The sequence below is a fragment of the Canis aureus genome, chromosome 2 (assembly GCF_053574225.1).
Source record: "Canis aureus isolate CA01 chromosome 2, VMU_Caureus_v.1.0, whole genome shotgun sequence".
In the NCBI taxonomy this organism is placed as follows: domain Eukaryota; kingdom Metazoa; phylum Chordata; class Mammalia; order Carnivora; family Canidae; genus Canis; species Canis aureus.
In genome coordinates this window covers 49080713-49098601 of record NC_135612.1, presented here as the reverse complement: position 1 = coordinate 49098601, position 17889 = coordinate 49080713, and the positions used below count along the sequence as shown (strand labels likewise).

At 40.4% G+C, this 17889-nt stretch overlaps 1 long non-coding RNA gene across 3 annotated transcripts in view; it reads left to right on the top strand.

The window, feature by feature from the left end:
• LOC144297295 (uncharacterized) overlaps positions 1-17889 on the top strand; it is a 42393-nt gene that overhangs the window by 19634 nt on the left and 4870 nt on the right. Inside the window, exon 2 of one of the 3 annotated variants that reach the window (XR_013364359.1) lies at positions 3380-4144. The exons of the other annotated variants lie outside the window; for them this stretch is intronic. This is a non-coding gene — a long non-coding RNA (uncharacterized LOC144297295). Of the gene's footprint in view, positions 1-3379; positions 4145-17889 lie in introns of those variants that run through there. 3 annotated transcript variants of the gene reach the window in all.

Here is a 17889-nt window from a genome sequence, read left to right as displayed (position 1 = left end):
GTCTCTTGCTATGCCCTGGGGGTGACAGCTGTTTAAAAATTCTTTCTCAGTTGGTTAGAGTCCTGTGGGACCTGCCATCATAAGCCCCACTGGCCACAGAAGCAAAGTGATATGGAGGTGTCTAGTGGCAGGAGTTGCAAAAATTGGGATGTGTCAACTCCTTTTTGGGTGACACAGATTATTGCATTCTCCCGGGATCAGGAACACAAGCTCCCCTGGCTTCCAGAGCCAGAAGATCAAGAGGTGTCCCCTGGTGGGGTGGGGGGTGGGGGTGGCAGACACAAAACTCAGCATACCCAATGCACATACCCAAGATCCAAACTTAGAGTGAAGAGGTGCTTGTTTATATAAGAACCTCGAGCCTGAAGGGCAGGCATCTAATTTAACACACTACCTAGGAGCCTGCTGGAATATTCTCCAAGGACAGAGATTGGCAGATGCCATATTCACATTTTACCTATACCATATTCCATATTGACTTTCAAAGATTAAAAAAATCCACTTTTGTTTTGTTTTGTTTTGTTTTGAGGGGACATATGATGGTTGAAGAGGAATACAAATATCCACCACTTATTTTCTGCTACATGCCTGGCACTGTGTTAAGCATTTTTACATTAATTACTTCATTTAATCTTCATGACAGTCTCATGAGGTCAATGGACATTATCAACTCCATTTGAAGAGAACAAAATTTAAGCTAGAAAATTTAAGTCATGTGCCCAAGGTCACACAGCTAGAAAATGGCAGTGGTCTAGGGCAAACCCTGGTGCATTCACACATTGACTTAATATTGTTTAAGGACCTATGATGTTCCAGACATGGTACTAAGTACCTTGGTGCTGAGCTGATTAAAAAACAGATACAGTCTTTAATCTCCATCTACCAAGGAAGAGGAATAGGAATGAGCTGTAAAACAACAACAAAAAAAAAAAAAACAAAAAAAAAAAGAAAGAAAGAGAAAAGAAAAAAATGTTAGATAGCAATGAACAGAGGAACTAGAAACAAGAGAGTTACATGGCACTTGGAGAGCCTGTAATAGAGGGATTTGACCTAGTCAGAAAGGTTGGGAAGGTGTCCCTGATGTGTCTGAAGCTGAGGTTCGAAGATTACTGCAGGCAGAGGGAATAGCGTAAACAGCATGTGCAAAAGTCCTGTGGCAGGAAAGATGATGGGGACTATGAGGGACTAAGAGCAGAGGGAAGGATGGTAGACAATATAGCTGGAGGGCAAGACAGGAGTGGCCATGTAGAGCCTTAGTAGCCAAAGTGAAGAATTTTCTTCTAAGAGCAACGGAACCTCATTGAAAAGTTCTGAGTAGGGAAAAACATTGAGCTACTAAATTAGATACAAATTTTCTTCCTTACTTTGTCAGTGGAAATGAGGTCAAGTAAAACACCCACCTTATGGAGCCACAAGGGAACAGAAGAAACAAGCAGGCAGCATTTTATGCTTTTTTTCCTTGAGGGTATTGATCCTTAGCAATAGGGTGAATAGTCTACAGGGATGAACATTATGTGAAAACCCACGAAGGGCCCACTTTGGCTTCTAAAATGCTTTGCCAGTAGAAATCTTGCCCAGTTTCTCAGTTGTTCTTACAACACAGTTACACGACAAATGGATGAGTTTTATTTGCTTTGTCAATAAAGCAACAGATCTGAGGTATCTACTCACCCAGTGTGGTAGTTAGTATGACTAAACATGCATAAAGACGAACACACCAATGAATTACTGACATCCATCAAGCTTAAGTGACTGCTGGTGTTTTTGTTTTGTTTTGTTTTGTTTTGCATGATGTGGGGGAGATTTTCTGTTAAAGGACCCCAGGCCCTTTTAGATACACAGGGTTCCCCTAGAAGAAATACACAAGGCAAGCCAAAGTGGGTTCCATTTCTTTTATTGAACTGAGCATATGCTCATCAGCTCTGAGAGAGGATTGTGGCCTAAGAGAAAGAACTTGAGCACCTGAGGTGCTCAAGGAAAATCAGAAATTCTGTGACTACTTCCGTCGTTATGAATATTAAGTTTTTGAACTGAAAGAAGTTTCTTTACAGACTAAAAAGGAAAAGAATCTTGAGTTCAGTTCCCTGTACTTCAGAAAAGACAAGGCTGTAAAACAGAACTTAAAAGACACAGATATGGATGGGGAACCAAGAACATTCTAGAAAATGGGTCCTTTTTTTTGGACCTTCAACAGCAGAGAGTATTCAAATAAGGCTGCTCCATGATCTCACTGTGTCCTGTTTCCAGAGTTGATGCTCATGTATTATTTTCTACAAAAGTAGCAGGATATGGGAAGCCTGGATGGTCCAGTGGTTGAACATCTGCCTTCAGCTCAGGGTGTGATCCCAGAGTTCCAGGATCAAGTCCCATATCAGGTTATTTGTGTGGAGCCTGCTTCTCCCTCTGCCTGTGCCTGCCTCTCTCTCTCTCTCTCTTTCTCTCTCTCTCTCTCTGTCATGAATAAATAAATAAAATCTTTAAAACACAAATAAACAAAAGTAGCAGGATAGTCCCCACTGCCTCCAGCTGGGACTCTCCTACTCTTCAGCAAGCCCTCCATGATGCTTCTGTGCCTGGCTCCTCCGCCAATATCCCCACCTGCTCTGATCTCTCCCCTGTACTTTATGTGGTGGCTTTAAAATACACCCACAAGTTGAAATTCTGCCCTCCAAAAGGTGGGGCTAATTTCTTATATCCTTTTGAATGTGGCTGGACTTCTTGACTCACATCTAACAGATATAATATAGGGGAAGTGGCATCTAAAAATAACATAGAATATATCTCAGCTTCATCATTCCTCTTTTTTAGAACTCTTACTTTGTGGGAAGCCAGCTGCCATGTTGTATAGACATTCAGACAACCCTATGGAGAGGTCCATATGTGAGGAACAAAGTCTTTCCACCAATAGCCACATGATTGTGCCATCTTGGAAGTGAATCCTCCAGCCCCAGTCAAGCTGGCAAATGACTGCATCTGCAGCCAACATCTTGAGTGGCCCTGAGCTGGAATCTCCTAGCTAAACTAAATTCCTAGCCCAAAGAAACCAGGAAAATAAAAGTTTGCTGTATTAAGTCTCCTTATTTGGGGATAATTTGTTATATAGTAATAGATAATTAATATATCACATAGTAACAGTAACACAAAAATTTAGTAATACTTTAGTAGAATATAATATTGAAAAAAAAGAATCATGTCTGCATCTCACCATTAGAATCTCAGTGCATAGCCCGAAGTCAGTGCTCAATACTTATGTATTTGTTAAGTGTACGATAAGACTTTAATTACATTGACTGGCATTATGTTCTTTGCTTTACATGTATTTTCTCATGTAATTCTCATAACTATTCTATACAGTATATTTTTTATATTTGTTTTACAGGTAAGTAATGTGAGATGAAGCAAGATTATGTATGCACGTTGTAGAATCTCTGTGACTCCAGGACCTAAGGCTTACACAGGAGTCTGTGGCAGTCCCATGGACTTAGGTCTAGCCACCATGATATGTGTTTTTGAACTTGCCGTACTATCAGCTAGAGACATGTTCTTCTCACACCTCACCTCAGAACTCTGACAACTGAACCGAAACGTGCCAAAGCTCCCGTGGAGGTGTAACTGCCATATGCTCTTGCATGGAAGCATGAGAACAAGCTTGGTTGCTAAGGATGGGAAGACCCAATTCTTCTAGAGGAGGAAGGATGGGCAGAACCCACAGAGAGCAAATAGGAAAAAGCATTGTCCCTCTCAGCAGGGACTGTCTGTCTCACTATGGTTTTACACAAGTCAAATCTCTAACGTTGGTAGCGAGGCTTTAGGCTGGTTCAGAACAGTAGAAGCAAAGCGCCCAGATCTAGGCAGGATCCACAAGAGTCTGTGTGGATTCTCCAAATGCAGTCCACATATTCCAGAGATCAAGTTCTAAGGCTCCAAATCTCTACATTGCATTCGTGGTCCCTCTCTAAGCCTTGATGGAAAAATGTTGAGCTGTTGAAAACAAGGGTAAAAGAGATTAACCTACCAGATCCAATCAACAATCAATTTGTAGTGAACACCAACCAGATATGTTCATGTCTAAATACACAGTGTCTTTGTGGTAACCTACGTTTTCCTTTTAAAACATAAAAATCTGGAGCACCAGTGTAATTTAGGAAGAGCTTGAGAGTTTCCCTTTGTGCTGTTTTGGGACTTTCTGCACATTTCATGAAATGCTGTGACTCTGGGATGAGTTATTTAAACTTGGAAATAATCTTACCAATCTTTGCCCTTAATATCTTTCATCCTTCCTTTAAGATGGCTAATTATTTGTGTGTGTGAAATTAATTTTTGAATAGAGTTCCAGAAGCTTTTATGGCCCATGAGAGAATCTTGTGATAATGCATTTTGATATTTTCCCAATAAGCAACTTATTTTTCTGGTGGGAAAAGAGGGAAATGTGGAACACATCTTTTTAATGTCAAAATATTTTTTGGAGGAATATTTAGTAACATAGAAGCTCACTAGAACTACCAGTTAAAAAGGTAGGTTACAAAATAGTATGTATATTATGATGTTCCCACATCAAATATTTAGAAATATTTATGTTTATATCTATAAAAGACCAAGATAGACATGAAATATTAAAAATAGCTCTCCTTTGCTTGATGAAATACATCCATTCATTCCTTCTGATGTCTCTCGAATGTCTACTATGAGTCGGGCACCATCCTAGACTTCAGGTATCTAGAGATAAGATTCAGTTCTGCCTTCAGGTGGCTCACAGTCCAGTGAAAAAGTTGTTGAAATAAATAAACAGAATAAACTAGATCTATAAAAAGCAGTAGGGCATAGAGGTCCTCGGAATTCAGCCTTATGATTAACACAGGGCTGAGTATAAACCATGGTTTTGTACTGACAATGTGCCCTTAAGCAAATTTTCTCATTTCTCCAAGCTCCAATGTCCACCTGTCCAAGTGTAAATAGAACTACCTACCTCATATGACAGTCATAAGGAACAAATGGGAATCGTCTGAATGTGAAGCAGTAAGCATGGACCTGGCCATTTAAGCACTCAATAAGTGGCCACCATTGGCTGTTATCACCCAGGGCAGAATGGGAGCTCAGAGGAAGCCAACAGGCTCCTGAAGATACAGATCCCTGAGCTCACAGTCATATGACTAGCCCTGAACTGGTAATGATAAATCACTAGCCTACAGTTTGTGTTCTTTCCAAATCCAATCATTGAGCAAAATCTCCCATTGTTATCTTACAAAAATGTCCTTATTCTATAACAGTACCCAACTCCTGTTTGATGAGGCCTTTTTTTTTTTTTTTTTTTTTTTGGCTTTTAGCTTCACTTATGTCTGTAGTGTCTTCTGAAGATGCTAAGGTAGCCCCCTACAGCATGGCAAATCCAAAATCAGCTCAATGGCCAGAGACTCTCACAGTCCTATCGTCCTGCATTTCTTCTTTTTCATTTCTCCTTTTTCTCTTCCTTTTATAGGAAATTTTAGTTCCTATCATAACAAAAAGAATTCCTGAATGTTACTTCCTCATGGTGACAGAGCAAAGTCATAGCCCTTAGAGTCAGGCAGCCCTGAGTTGGAATCCTATGACTCAGGCCCCAGGAATGTGGAGCAAATAACCAGTGCCAGCCCCATTCTTATGTGTTTGCAGGAGAGTGAAAATGACCTCATGAATCTGTCGTGGAGATGAAATGAAGGTCACTAGCCCAGTAACCAACACTTGGCACACACTCAATAAATGTTGGTTTTCTTCCTTTTTAAAAAAAAAAAAAAAAACATGTATTGACTGTATTTACACACAGACTTTCAGGACTCTGCCACTTAATGCCAACATGCCCTCATTCTCCCTTTATATGCATTCAGAAGTAAAGAGGCCTTTCAGATGCTTTTAAAGTTGAAGCCCAATTGAACTAATTAAGTGGGGGGGGGGGCGAATAACACACCTACTCATTTTTAGCATTATCAGACCATAATGACAAGAGAAGAAAAGAACTGAACCTTGGTCAAATTGACCAAGCTCCATTCATCACCATAACTCAAAAGCCTGAATGAAAAAGGGTTGAACTGAAAGGTTGAATTGAAGGGTGAAGAGACTCCAAGGTCAAGCAAAATGACTCAAATGTTTTATTCATCCATTTATGCAAATTGTCACTCATTCGGCAAATATCAGATATATGCATAGCACTATCCTGGAAAAAAATGTAAGGCCATATCCTCTGTTTCCACAGGAGAGAATCTGGAGATAAAATCAAACCTACACCTTTGATCTGTTTTCTCTTTACAGGACTTCATATTCTGTTACTTGCAAATACTGCTTACAGGTGCTCTCTTCCCTCTCCTCCTTAACACACCTCAGCTGTTTATTATGTACCTGCTCTCTGCTGAATCCAAAGGATATTCTCAAAGCATACCAATAACCTTTTCATTGACAAAACAATGGGCTGTTCCCCCCACCCAGCTCTTTGCCAGTTGGGTTTTTTCCTGGTTTCTACACAGTCAACTGTTCCTTTCTCAAATTTCTTTCCAGGTTCACTTGTGTTGCTTTGCTTTGATTCATCACCTTCATTGTTGGCAAAGTTATTTATTGAAAATCCAATTCTGCCCCTACTGTTCTCCTGTTTAGAATCCTTTGGCATTTTCCTTTGGATCTTTGGACGTTGCTCCAGCCTGTCCTGCCAGCTCTGTCTCCTGTTAGTCCCCTTTAGAAACCTTATGTCCAGTGATGTGAAACTTTTTTTTCGAGTTGGTCATGCTCTTCCAACCCTCCACTCCTCTGCCTCCACGGGCTTACTCAGATGGGGATCTTTTACTTCTACAACATTCCTGGGCTTAACATCAACTTGGCCACCCTTGAAACTGCCATATGCCTGTGTCTATCTCAAGCTTGGAATTACTTTATAAAAAAACATACTTTCTCTTGATGCCCTAAGGTCTAACAAAATGCCTGGTACATCATAGGGGGTAAAAATTCAAACTTTGTTGGATAAATGAGGTTCTGTTGGTTTACCTCTATAACTTCTCAGCTGTCTCTGTCCTCATTCCCATTCTCTCTGTAGTCTCCCAAAATAGAGTCAAGTCTCTTACTTATACTGTCACAGAGGCTGTTAATTATTCTTACCTGTGTTCTATGTCATCTCATTAATATTCATCCAAAGCACAGAAGTCAGAGAAAAGTTCCTAAAGTATTACTTGCACATCAGCTGTTGGTAAATAGCCATTGATTCAGTCCCCTAGTGATGCCCTGCCTACCTACCTACCACCACTCTTCCTCTCCAAGACCTCAGGTTGGAGGAACCTGGGACATCAGGGGATTTCTAAGATGTTGGCTCCAAAGTAAGACCATCATCAATTCCACCTGATTATTCAGCCTATACATGTGTCTGCTATCTTTGTGTCTGCTTACAAAGTTGTCAATGATTGACATGACCTAGCAAATAAAGACTAAATTCCTTGTCATGGTATCAGGGCCTACATAACTGGACACCATTTTCAGCCTTATTTACAAATAAGGTATAACATCCTATGCTAGGATATCTCAAAACTTAATATGCTTATGAATCACTTGGGGGATCTTGCTCCAAATGTAGATTCTGATTCAGTAGGGTTGGAGTGAGGGCTAGGTGATGTCAATGCCTCTGCTCTACAGACCATAGCTTTGAGTTGTGGGGGATTCAATCTAAACCACCTCTGTGCCTGTGTTCCTTTTACTTCCACTTGGAATGCTCTCTCGTCTCAATTAATTAATTGATTAACACCTCAAAGCCAAGCTCAAATGCAACCTTCTCACTAAAATGTTCTCTTATCTCCTGAAGTAAATATGAACTTTCTCCTTGGAATTCTTGGATATTTGATATGGGAAATCAATCACCCAAAAGGTATAACTAGCAAAGTTTTCATATGCATTTCTACTTTAAGACAAGTTTTATTTTTTTCTGTAAGTTGACCCAATCACACCCTACAATGACTTACACATTCATTACTAGTTCTTCATAATAATTAAAGTACTATAGAGGGCTCCAATTCATTCATGATAAAATAACCAGAAAAATGTGAACCTAGATTGTGAAGAATTGCATGATAATAATTTATGTTCATAGTAATAACCCAGAGTCACATGAGTAACCTAAAATAGCTTCTAAATTATCAAAGAAAGGTTAAAATTACATTCAGCATATTTTAGTGTTAAGTGAATTTGATCATGTTCTAAGTCTCCAAAAACTGACATATGGCATGTGTGTGTGTGTGTGTGTGTGTGTGTGCCTGATATGTTCCAATTCCTTGAAAACATATAAGAACTACATAATTGTCTTTTACAGGCAAGTGTGATGTTCACCACTCTTAGCACCAATTCCATGCCTGTATTCCCCTAACATATGCACACACACATGTGCATATATATACTTGTGCATGTGCATAGGCCACACGATTTCTCAGGGGAAAAAATAGAAATCTAGGATTCTACTGTACTTCCTAAATTCCCAAAATAAACTCCTCAAGGCCCTCAGTTTGTTCCTAAAGCTGAAAACCTTACAGTTATCTGGACTGAGCCTAGGACTGTTTTTTTCTTTCTCCATTTTTATGTATTTCCATAATTAATGCATATTCATTCCATAGAGATTTGCAATGGATTACAAAACACACACAGTAAAATTTCAAAAACAAATTAAATTAAATATGCAGAAGAAAAAACAAGGGTTGAATGTGAATGAAGGCAGGAGGGATGGCTGCCTGGCCATGGGTTTCATAAGATACTACATAATTGTCAACCCAAAGCAAGGTTGTCAGCACATGTAGGTCTGACTTCTGGCTTCCCCTCCCTCCATCCTCTTCTGCTCCCATAGCCCTCCAGGGGAAACAAAGAGGCTTTTCCCTTCTTCCTCTTCTCTGGGGCTTGCTTATAAACCTGCCCTCCTCATGCAGAGGTAGCATTCTCCTCCTTGTCTTCCCTGGGATTATATCCGTATTGTTGCTTAGTATATTAGGGAGACTAAATCACGCAATTGTTTGTTGTTAAAAAATTGATAATTTTTTAAAATTATCTTCATTACATTCTCCCCCTGATAAACTTTGTACACTGCCCCCACACTAAGCACATTTCTTTTCATGCAGGAAGCTAATTCCTTCCAGAAAGTAGGAACTAGATCTCATCCTGCACTTATGTCTTTGTCCAGCCCCCAGAGTCTGGCCAGATGAACCTCATTATTGGCTGCAAGTCTCACTTCCCATCAATAGGGATCCTTTCTTAGCCTCAAGAAACTTGACTTTCCTAATCCTTGCTCTGTCTTCAGTGGGATCTGGCCACACAACCAGGCAAAGCTTTCCTCTGCATGGATCAGCTCTCCAGCCACCACCACCTGCCTCATCCTGCCTGTTGCCTCCAAAGTGTGGCACAGGAAACAGGTGGTGGCTGAGCTTTGTTCCATTCCCTGGCTTCCCAGGAATGCTCCTGCTGCCCCTCCCCGACCCTCACCCAGTTATGTTTAGAGAGACATCTTTCCCAGGAAGTTTAATAGCTTGCATATCATAGCTACCTATATTTCACAGGGTGGATCTGTTAAAAATTAGGAGGGCTACAGAGGCCTGGTTCAAAACCCTGAGAGAGGATGGGCAGGCACGGATGCAGAACTGCAGGATTCTCAGCAGACCGAGAGAGTCATAGATCTTTATCTCGAAGGCCCCTCCATGGATTCTTAGTCCTTGAAAGAAATTCCTTCCTAGAGGAGAAAACAAACCCATCTCCATGGCATAATCTCAGGTCAACAACGGAGGGCCTGGGACAAATTCAGCATTCCAAATTTGCATTCCACCTTATAGAGAGGAAGACTGGAAGCCATTGCCTGGCCAGAAGGAAGACTGAGAATAAGCTCTCTGAGCATGCATAGCTGCTGAAGAATGGGTCATACATAGAATGAGGCCAGTGCCAGCCGAAAGCCTGGGGTGTCTTCATCAGTAGGAGTGACTATAGTTAGTCCTCAAAGCATGCCGGGAGGAACTTCCTTTGTAAGAGAAGATGGAAACGGAGTGGGAGCCAGCGAGGCCTGGTTGCTGCTGAGCAGGATCATTCAATGCAGCCAGTGGTCTTCTAGCCATTAACCATGCAGGGCCAAGAGGTTAGACCAGGGTCCTTTGCCTTGTCTTACCTGTTGCCTATGGACAACGCAGTAGACGCTTGTTAGCACCTGAACAGAATCTTGAGCTTTCATGAGCAGAGGGGAAACCAATGAGACTGACAGAATGGACCAAAAGTTTTCCTGAACCAGGGCAGCGATGGGCATGCTACTCCTAATATATGGACTCTCCCTTGTATTCTTCTTCGCTTTGCTCTGTGTCTTCAGCTTTTAAGAATCCTCTGGTTCCTAAAAAAAAAAAAAAAAAGAAAAGAAAAAGAAAAAAGAATCCTCTGGTTCCTGATTGCCCATAAATTGTCCTTGGCATGGCTCAGAGCTTCAGGATTTAAACTGGCCTATTTCTTATAAATCTACCTTACTTCTTACATACAATTTGCCTTGATCTCAGTTGTTTGTCTCTGCCTTGATTCAAAGCCTTGGGCTTTCTCCTATCCATGACAAACACCTGACTCTTCCAATAGTGTTTTATTTTCCTCAGGCTCAGTTTCCTACCCTTTATCATCAGTCCACTGCTATTTACATCACTGTGTGAAAATATCTGAAACAATCAAAGTATCACCTTGGTGTTAGTAGCAATGAAGAGAGAGTTTTGTATGAGGATTTCCTGTATGAACAAGTTCTCAGCCCTGTGTGAACTGCCTATCTGATTATCAGTTGGTCACAATAATGACCATGAATCCCCAATTCCTTGACATTTTTATGACACACTTGAAGCACAATCTATTAGAATTGGAAGGGCCCCTGGAAATGATAGAACACAACCTTATCATTCTGCAAGAGAGGTAAATAGTGAACCAGAAAACTTAAAGCCTTTACCCAGAATCTTCGGGCTAATCAATAAAGGTGCTAAGACCAACATCTAAGTTTCCAGAATTCCAGGTCTTATATTCTTGCCACTGCATTAAAAGTTTATTCAACACGAATAAGTAAATAGTAAAAAGGATTAGAATTTTTTCAGGTAAGGTTTTGATCTCAGGGTCTTGAGTTCAAGCCTCGTGTCGGGGGCTCAAAAAAATAAAAAAGCAAAACTTCAATGGATGAAGCTCAAGAAGAATTTGCTTTACTCACTCACTGATTCCACTCCCATTTATTGAGTGCCCACTATATACCAGCACTCTACCAGGAAAAGGAGATAAAAGTGTGGGCAAAGGGATACCAATACTATCTGTGAATCTTAGACATTAAGCAACTATTTGTGCAAATAAATTATAGCATATGTCATTTATTTCAAGATGCAACTATCTACTTAAACATCTCAGCATATCCAATATCAAGACTGCTAGAACCAGTCTTACTTTTGAGATGACCTGGAAGTCAAATTCTTCCAGAAAGCATTTGCACTTGTTTCTTTTACCTGGAGCTACTCCCAACATGGAACCCACCCTGCTCCCCTCCCCTTTAAACTACATCCTGTGCTTGAGGTTTTCTGGACCTCACTTGTAGTCGGACTTCAGACCACAAGCCTGTATTATAATTGTCAGGAGAGATTTTTCTACCTCCTTCTCCCAGGAGCTAACTTTGAGCTTTTTTAAACGTTCCTATAGGTCCATACAATAATGGTGCATTTTACAGTCAATGGCATCTTAAATTCTATGAATTACAGTGATTATAAATTGCAGTAAGAATTGTGAAGGAATAATGCAGAGTGGCCCAAGGAGGTGTATAGGCTGACCTAATTTAGATGGAAGGCCTTTGTAAAATAAGTGATAGGTAAACTGTACTAGTTTGTGGGGGCTGAGACTGGGTGCCACGGAAATTTACTTCCTCACACAGTTCTGGAGGTAAGTCCCAAATCAAGGTGTCGGCAGGGCTGATTCCTTCTGAGGCCTTTCTCCTTGGCTTGTAGATGGCTGTCCTCTCTGTGTCTTCACATGGTCTCTTCCTGTGTGTCCCTGTCCTAATCTTTTCTTATAAGGATACCAGTGCGGTCAGACTAGGACCCACTCACTCGACCTCATTTGACCTTCATTAGCTCCTTAAAGACCCCCATCTCCAAATACAATCACGTTCCAAAATACTGCGGGTTAAGACTTCAACATATTAACTTTGGAGACACACAACCCAGCCCATAACATAAGCTGAGGCCTGGGGAATGGACCAAATGACCCAGGAGCTGAGCATTTCATACAGGGGGAGCAGCCTGTGCAAAGCCCATTGAGATAAGGAAGCCAAAGTTAATTTTAAATTCCTTTAGTGTGAAATCTCCAAAGGGAAAGAATGTCATTTCAATGAATCCGTTTCTCTTGAAGCCTGAAATAGAAATATGGTGGATTCCTCTTTACAAATTACTTCTAAAAAACAGATTTTTAAAAAGTAAATAGGGTTATGTTCTTTGATTGTAATTATCACCCATGATTTCCTCAATATGTACTTGAATTTTTTCTCTGTTGCTGTACTAAATGCACTATGAATTGACATGCAGATCTGTAACACGATAAATTACCATCATTACATATGCCTTTTGCATGGGGTGGTTTTAAAACCATTTCCTCTCACTGCTTTTATAGAATAGCCTCATTTCCAGGGGTTAGCATCGCAGATAGGGCAAATAGTCTGTGGAATACATTATGATTTGTAACAGACTCATAGAAGGACACATTCCATCTGGTGTATGGAGGACACCATTACTCTTGGCTCATCCTCTTGAAATCAATGCGAAAGCCCATGCCCATCCCAGCACTCCTTCAAATGTGTTTCCTGGGACTTCAAAGTGGTAGTAACTATTGGCCATCTGTATGCTTGACATCCCTCATCATTGGGGAAGTGAAAATTAAAAATCACAATACGATAGCATGTTACATCTGTCAGAATAACTAAAATAAAAAACACAAGAAATAAGTGTTAGCAAGGATGTGGAGAAAAAGGAACCCTCGTGCACTGCTGGTGGGAATGTAAATTAGTGCCTCCCCTGTGAAAAACAGTATGGCGGCTCCTGAAAAAATTAAAAATAGTTACCATATGGCCTAGTAATTCCACTGCTTGGTATTTACCCAAAGAAAACAAAATCAATTATTTGCAAAGATAAGTGATTTTACCCCTATGTTTTACACCTATGTTTACTGCAGCATTGTTTACAAGAGTTGAGAAATGGAAGCAGCCCAAGTGTCTACCCATAGATGAACAAAGAAATTGTGGTATGCACATACAATGGAATATTACTTAGCCACAAAAAGGAAGAAATTTTGTCATTTGCAACAACATGGATGGATCTGGAGGGTATGATGCTAAGTGAAATAAGTCAGTCAGAGAAAGACAAATGCCAAATGATCTTACTTATACATGCAATTTAAGAAACAAAGAAAAATGAGATAAACAGAAAACCAAAATCTTGAGTACAGAGAATAAACAGTGGTCTCCAGAGAGGAGGTGGATGGGGAATGGCTGAAATGGATAAAGGGGATTAAGAGTACTTTTACCCCGATGAACACTGAGAAAGGTATAGACTTGTTGAATCTGGGGCACCTGGGTGGCTCAGTGGTTGACTGTCTGCCTTTGACTCAGGTTGTAATCCCGGGGTCCCAGGATCTAATCCTGTATCAGGCTCCCTGCAGGGTGCCTGATTTTTCTGCCTTTCTCTCTGCATCTCTCATGGATAAATAAAAATCTTTTGTTTAAAAAAAAAAGACTTGTTGAATCATTATATTGTACACCTAAAAGTAATTTAACACCATGTGTTAACTTATGTGAATGAAAAAAAGTGATTGCAGGAAAGCACAATCTGCCCCACACACACATTTTTTTTTTTTTTAAACATATGTGGCTCTGTAGCAAACTGGACCCATGGATTTCTCTGCTTTTACTGGGCCATCTCAAAACTCAGCGATTTGAAATTCCAGTCTGTTATAGTATTAGACAATAAGGGCATACTTGTATTTTCAGAGTTCTGCTACAAGAGCTTCTTGACAAAAGCAAATGCTGTCTGTCATTGCAGAAGTGTCCAGTTACAGTACAGCTCATCCAGATGAAATGCTCAATTCTTTTTCAAGCAAGTGCTCTGACCTTAGTGATCAAAAACACTCATGTGAATTCCTAGGAATGTGTTCAGCTTTTGCCCTGCTCTGTCCTTGGGTAGTGCCATAGGCAGACCTAAATGCCCATCTATATTTCCTAGGCTAGAATGTGGGGCTTGGGAGACTCCTTGGCAGGTCCCTCCCTCAGAGCAAGGGCACATTCATCCAGGGAGTTGGGGAAACTGCAATGAGCTGCTTTTTTGGTCCCTTGTCCTCAAATCGAAATAGGGGAGGTGGTCCCCAGCAATGAGATGTGAGACAGCTGCTCTACCTGTAACCAAATCTTAAGTTGGGTGGAAGAGGCAAGACCTTCTCACCAGCCAACCCCTAATTTGATTTCATCAAGACCCCAGGTTGGCCATTATTTACACTCCGAAAGAAACTTCCCTACCCTCTTCTCTTACTTCGTGCTACTGTGATCATCTCATGCAGAGAACAGACTTTGGCTTTGATAAAGAGTAGTGAGGGCAGACTAACTGATCATTCATTTTTGCAAACAGTAATTAATAGGCACCTACTAGATGCTCCGTGCTGTTTTATGTATGAGACACACTCTGTTCCCGCGTCTCTTCCACTGAGGCTGCTGTGCAGCCTTACTTCATCTTTTTCCTTTTCTTCTTCTCCTCTACTCTTCCTTCTTACTTTAAGCTTTCTTTGTTTGATTATTAGATCAAATAATTGTATTTGGTTTGAAAAAGAGAGAGAGGAAGCTTCAGAACGGCTACCACTGATTTCATTTATTAATTTCAGAGAGTGTGGAACAAAGCCACTGTACTCCTTCAAAGATAAAAATAAGACAAATATTCAGCTGTTGTAGTCCTGAAGCACTTTCAGAGAAAAGGGTGGACTAACAGCAATAAAATTCCAAAAAAAGTTGATTAAACCTAAATTTCTTTCACCTGGGAGAAACCGTAGGCTTGTGTGGTGAAATAAACCTTTTATTTCAAAGCTAACTTTTGAAATTTGAAAATAAAAGCTAAAGACTTGTGGCCCGGGACACAGGGCTATTCCAACCTAAAGGGCTTATCAGAATTTCAAAGAGGAATGATAACAGTGAGCACTCTCAGGTGCGGCAGCTCTGGGAACCCAGTACTGAGGACCACGCAGGACCTGCCACTAATATACTCATCAGACAACTGATGGGTTTCACGGTGGAAAAGTTTAAGGCACAGAACCCTTGAAGTGAAAATCATATGATCTTGCCTACCTATGACCCTGAGTCAAAGGCAGAAAAAAGGATTCTTTCCTCTCTCCTCTGCCCTTCTCCTGGCAATGGCCACATTAGAGGTTAGGAGAGGAGCTCACAAGGTGGATCTAGATTACAAAGTGTACCCACAGGAGATGGAGAGCAGTGGAGCTTTTACCTGGGAGCTTTAAAATCTTTTGATACCCAGCCCGTGCTGGAGAGGGGCATGAGGATGACCCATTAAGTCAAGCTCTAGGGGTCAGAGGTAGAGAACCAGGTATAGGCATGTTTTGAAGACCCCCTGTGTCTCTATTACACAGCGAGAATTGCATGTCATTTGAGGCAGGACATCAGCTCTGCCATGATAGCCCTTCCCTTCCTCCTCCCACTGTAACACTATGCACCTGGGAAGAATCCGTTTGTCCCCTAGCTCCATCTGGACTGCCCAAAATTCCTCCACCTCCTTGTAATTAAGCTGCTGGAAGAGGAAGGAAAGGACTCAGGCCCCCTCCTGAGTATATAAACACACTCAAGTGTCTCCCATCTTTAAATCAATAAGCAAGCCAACTCACCTCCATTGACTTTGGGTTGGGTTCCCTTCTCTCAAAACCTCCCTCGTTCTTTGCACAGAGGGCTTCAGAAAAAGAACCCATTGTATGTACCTACTGTCCACATCTCTTAATCTCCACCCTGTCAGTATTTAAAACATGCTGATATTTTGCTCCTCACAGAGTTTTTGCAATTAATTTTGATATTTTAAAAATACTGCCTTAATATTTTATTAATCTTGATTAGTTCGTTTTTTAGCACCCCCTTAGATTTTGCTCCCAAGGAGAATGCCTCACTTGACTTACTAAAGTCCTGGCCCTATTCTATTTACTCTTTAACCCATTATGATCTGCCTTCTGCTCCCCCAAAGGTAATGGAAACTAACCTTAAGAGATTCACAAAAAATCCTAAAAGTGTCTTTAAAAAATATCCTTTTAAAAATTTTTTTTTTTTTTTTTACTTATTTATTCATGAGAGACACACAGAGAGAGGCAGAGACATACGCAGAGGGAGAAGCAGGCTCCTCTCAGGGAGTCCGATGCAGGACTCAATCCCTGGATGTTGGGATCAGGCCCTCCAAAGGCAGACGCTCAATCACTAAGCCACCCAGGTGTCCCAAAAAACATTTTTTCATTCCCTGTTTTAGTTGACATTCTTTTGAGCATTTCAAACACATCAAGCAATAAGTAAAACATACACAAATAATAATGGTTACAAAAAACATTTATCCCTAAACCTGTTCCTAAAATGTTAACATCTTATTTCCTTTCCTCTTTATTATTTTAATATCCCTTCTAAACTTCCTAAAACTGCAGCAGTACTTAATTACAAATCTTCCCAAGGGCATAGTATTCTTACCCAGACCAGAGAGAATATCAAATCAGATAGCCACACCGACAGTGTCAGATTCCTGGTTATGGCCCAAATGCAGGTTATTTCTCCCAAGGCTATTCAAACCCAAGCCAGGACATCAGGCTGAAGCTTCCTTTATAAGATAATCTTTTCTTCCTACATCAATTAAGAAAAAAAATGTAGGTCCCAAGCTTTTCCCATGGATTTTTTGTTTTTGGTAGCTTGGAATTTCCCCGTGAAATGTTGAAGTCTCTCTTGGCCAGCATGACATTGCCCATTGTTTCGTCATTGTGATGACCAGGTCATTGTGATAACTTGGTCTATTGGCATTACTTAAAATGTATGGGTGCTGTACTGGTGTCTCATTATAAGTCATGGTTTCATCTCCCAGGAGCAGGAGAGCAAGGTTATGCAATGAGCACTCTTTTTTCTTTTCTTTTTTCTTTTCTTTTTTCTTTTCTTTTCTTTTCTTTTCTTTTCTTTTCTTTTCTTTCTTTTCTTTTTTCTTTTTTTTTAAAGGCATTTGGCCTATTCATCATCTTGGAACAAAGTTTTGAGCTTCCTTTCTGCTGAGTTATTTTGTATGAGCACTGGTGCCAGTTAAGTCTCTCTTGCTCTTGGTTCTGTATATTTTCCCAGGGTGATTTGGCTAACTCAGTTCCGTATATTTTTCCTCTTCTACTTACTCAGACATCACTTTTATGTCTGTGTTTTAAAATCAAACCATTAATAGAAGAAATAGAATACCAATTTATGTTAACCTCCTCTCATTAAAATTAATAAGAAATTAAACAGGTCCCTTTACAGCCAACTTCTCTGCTCATCCTAATTACCTTTAGTGTACTAAATTTAAACTTTTCTCTTAATGTCATTATGAAATTATGGCCTTTCCCAAACTCAACATATTTCAATTAACCACGATTATTATACTTATTTTCATACTCAAATTCCAATTTGGCTGGTGGGAGATCTCTAAGCTAGCTCTTTTGTTCTTTCAGCACTGTTCCTGGCATCTTTGAAAGCATCTCTGCTGTTTGGCAATGATAGGGTATATCAGGACCATTCTATTCTGTGTGTATCTGTGTGCCACCATGCACATGCACGTACACCAGACATGCCAGTTCTATATAGTGAAGTATGAGAGATCCAAATCTGGGCATTTAGGA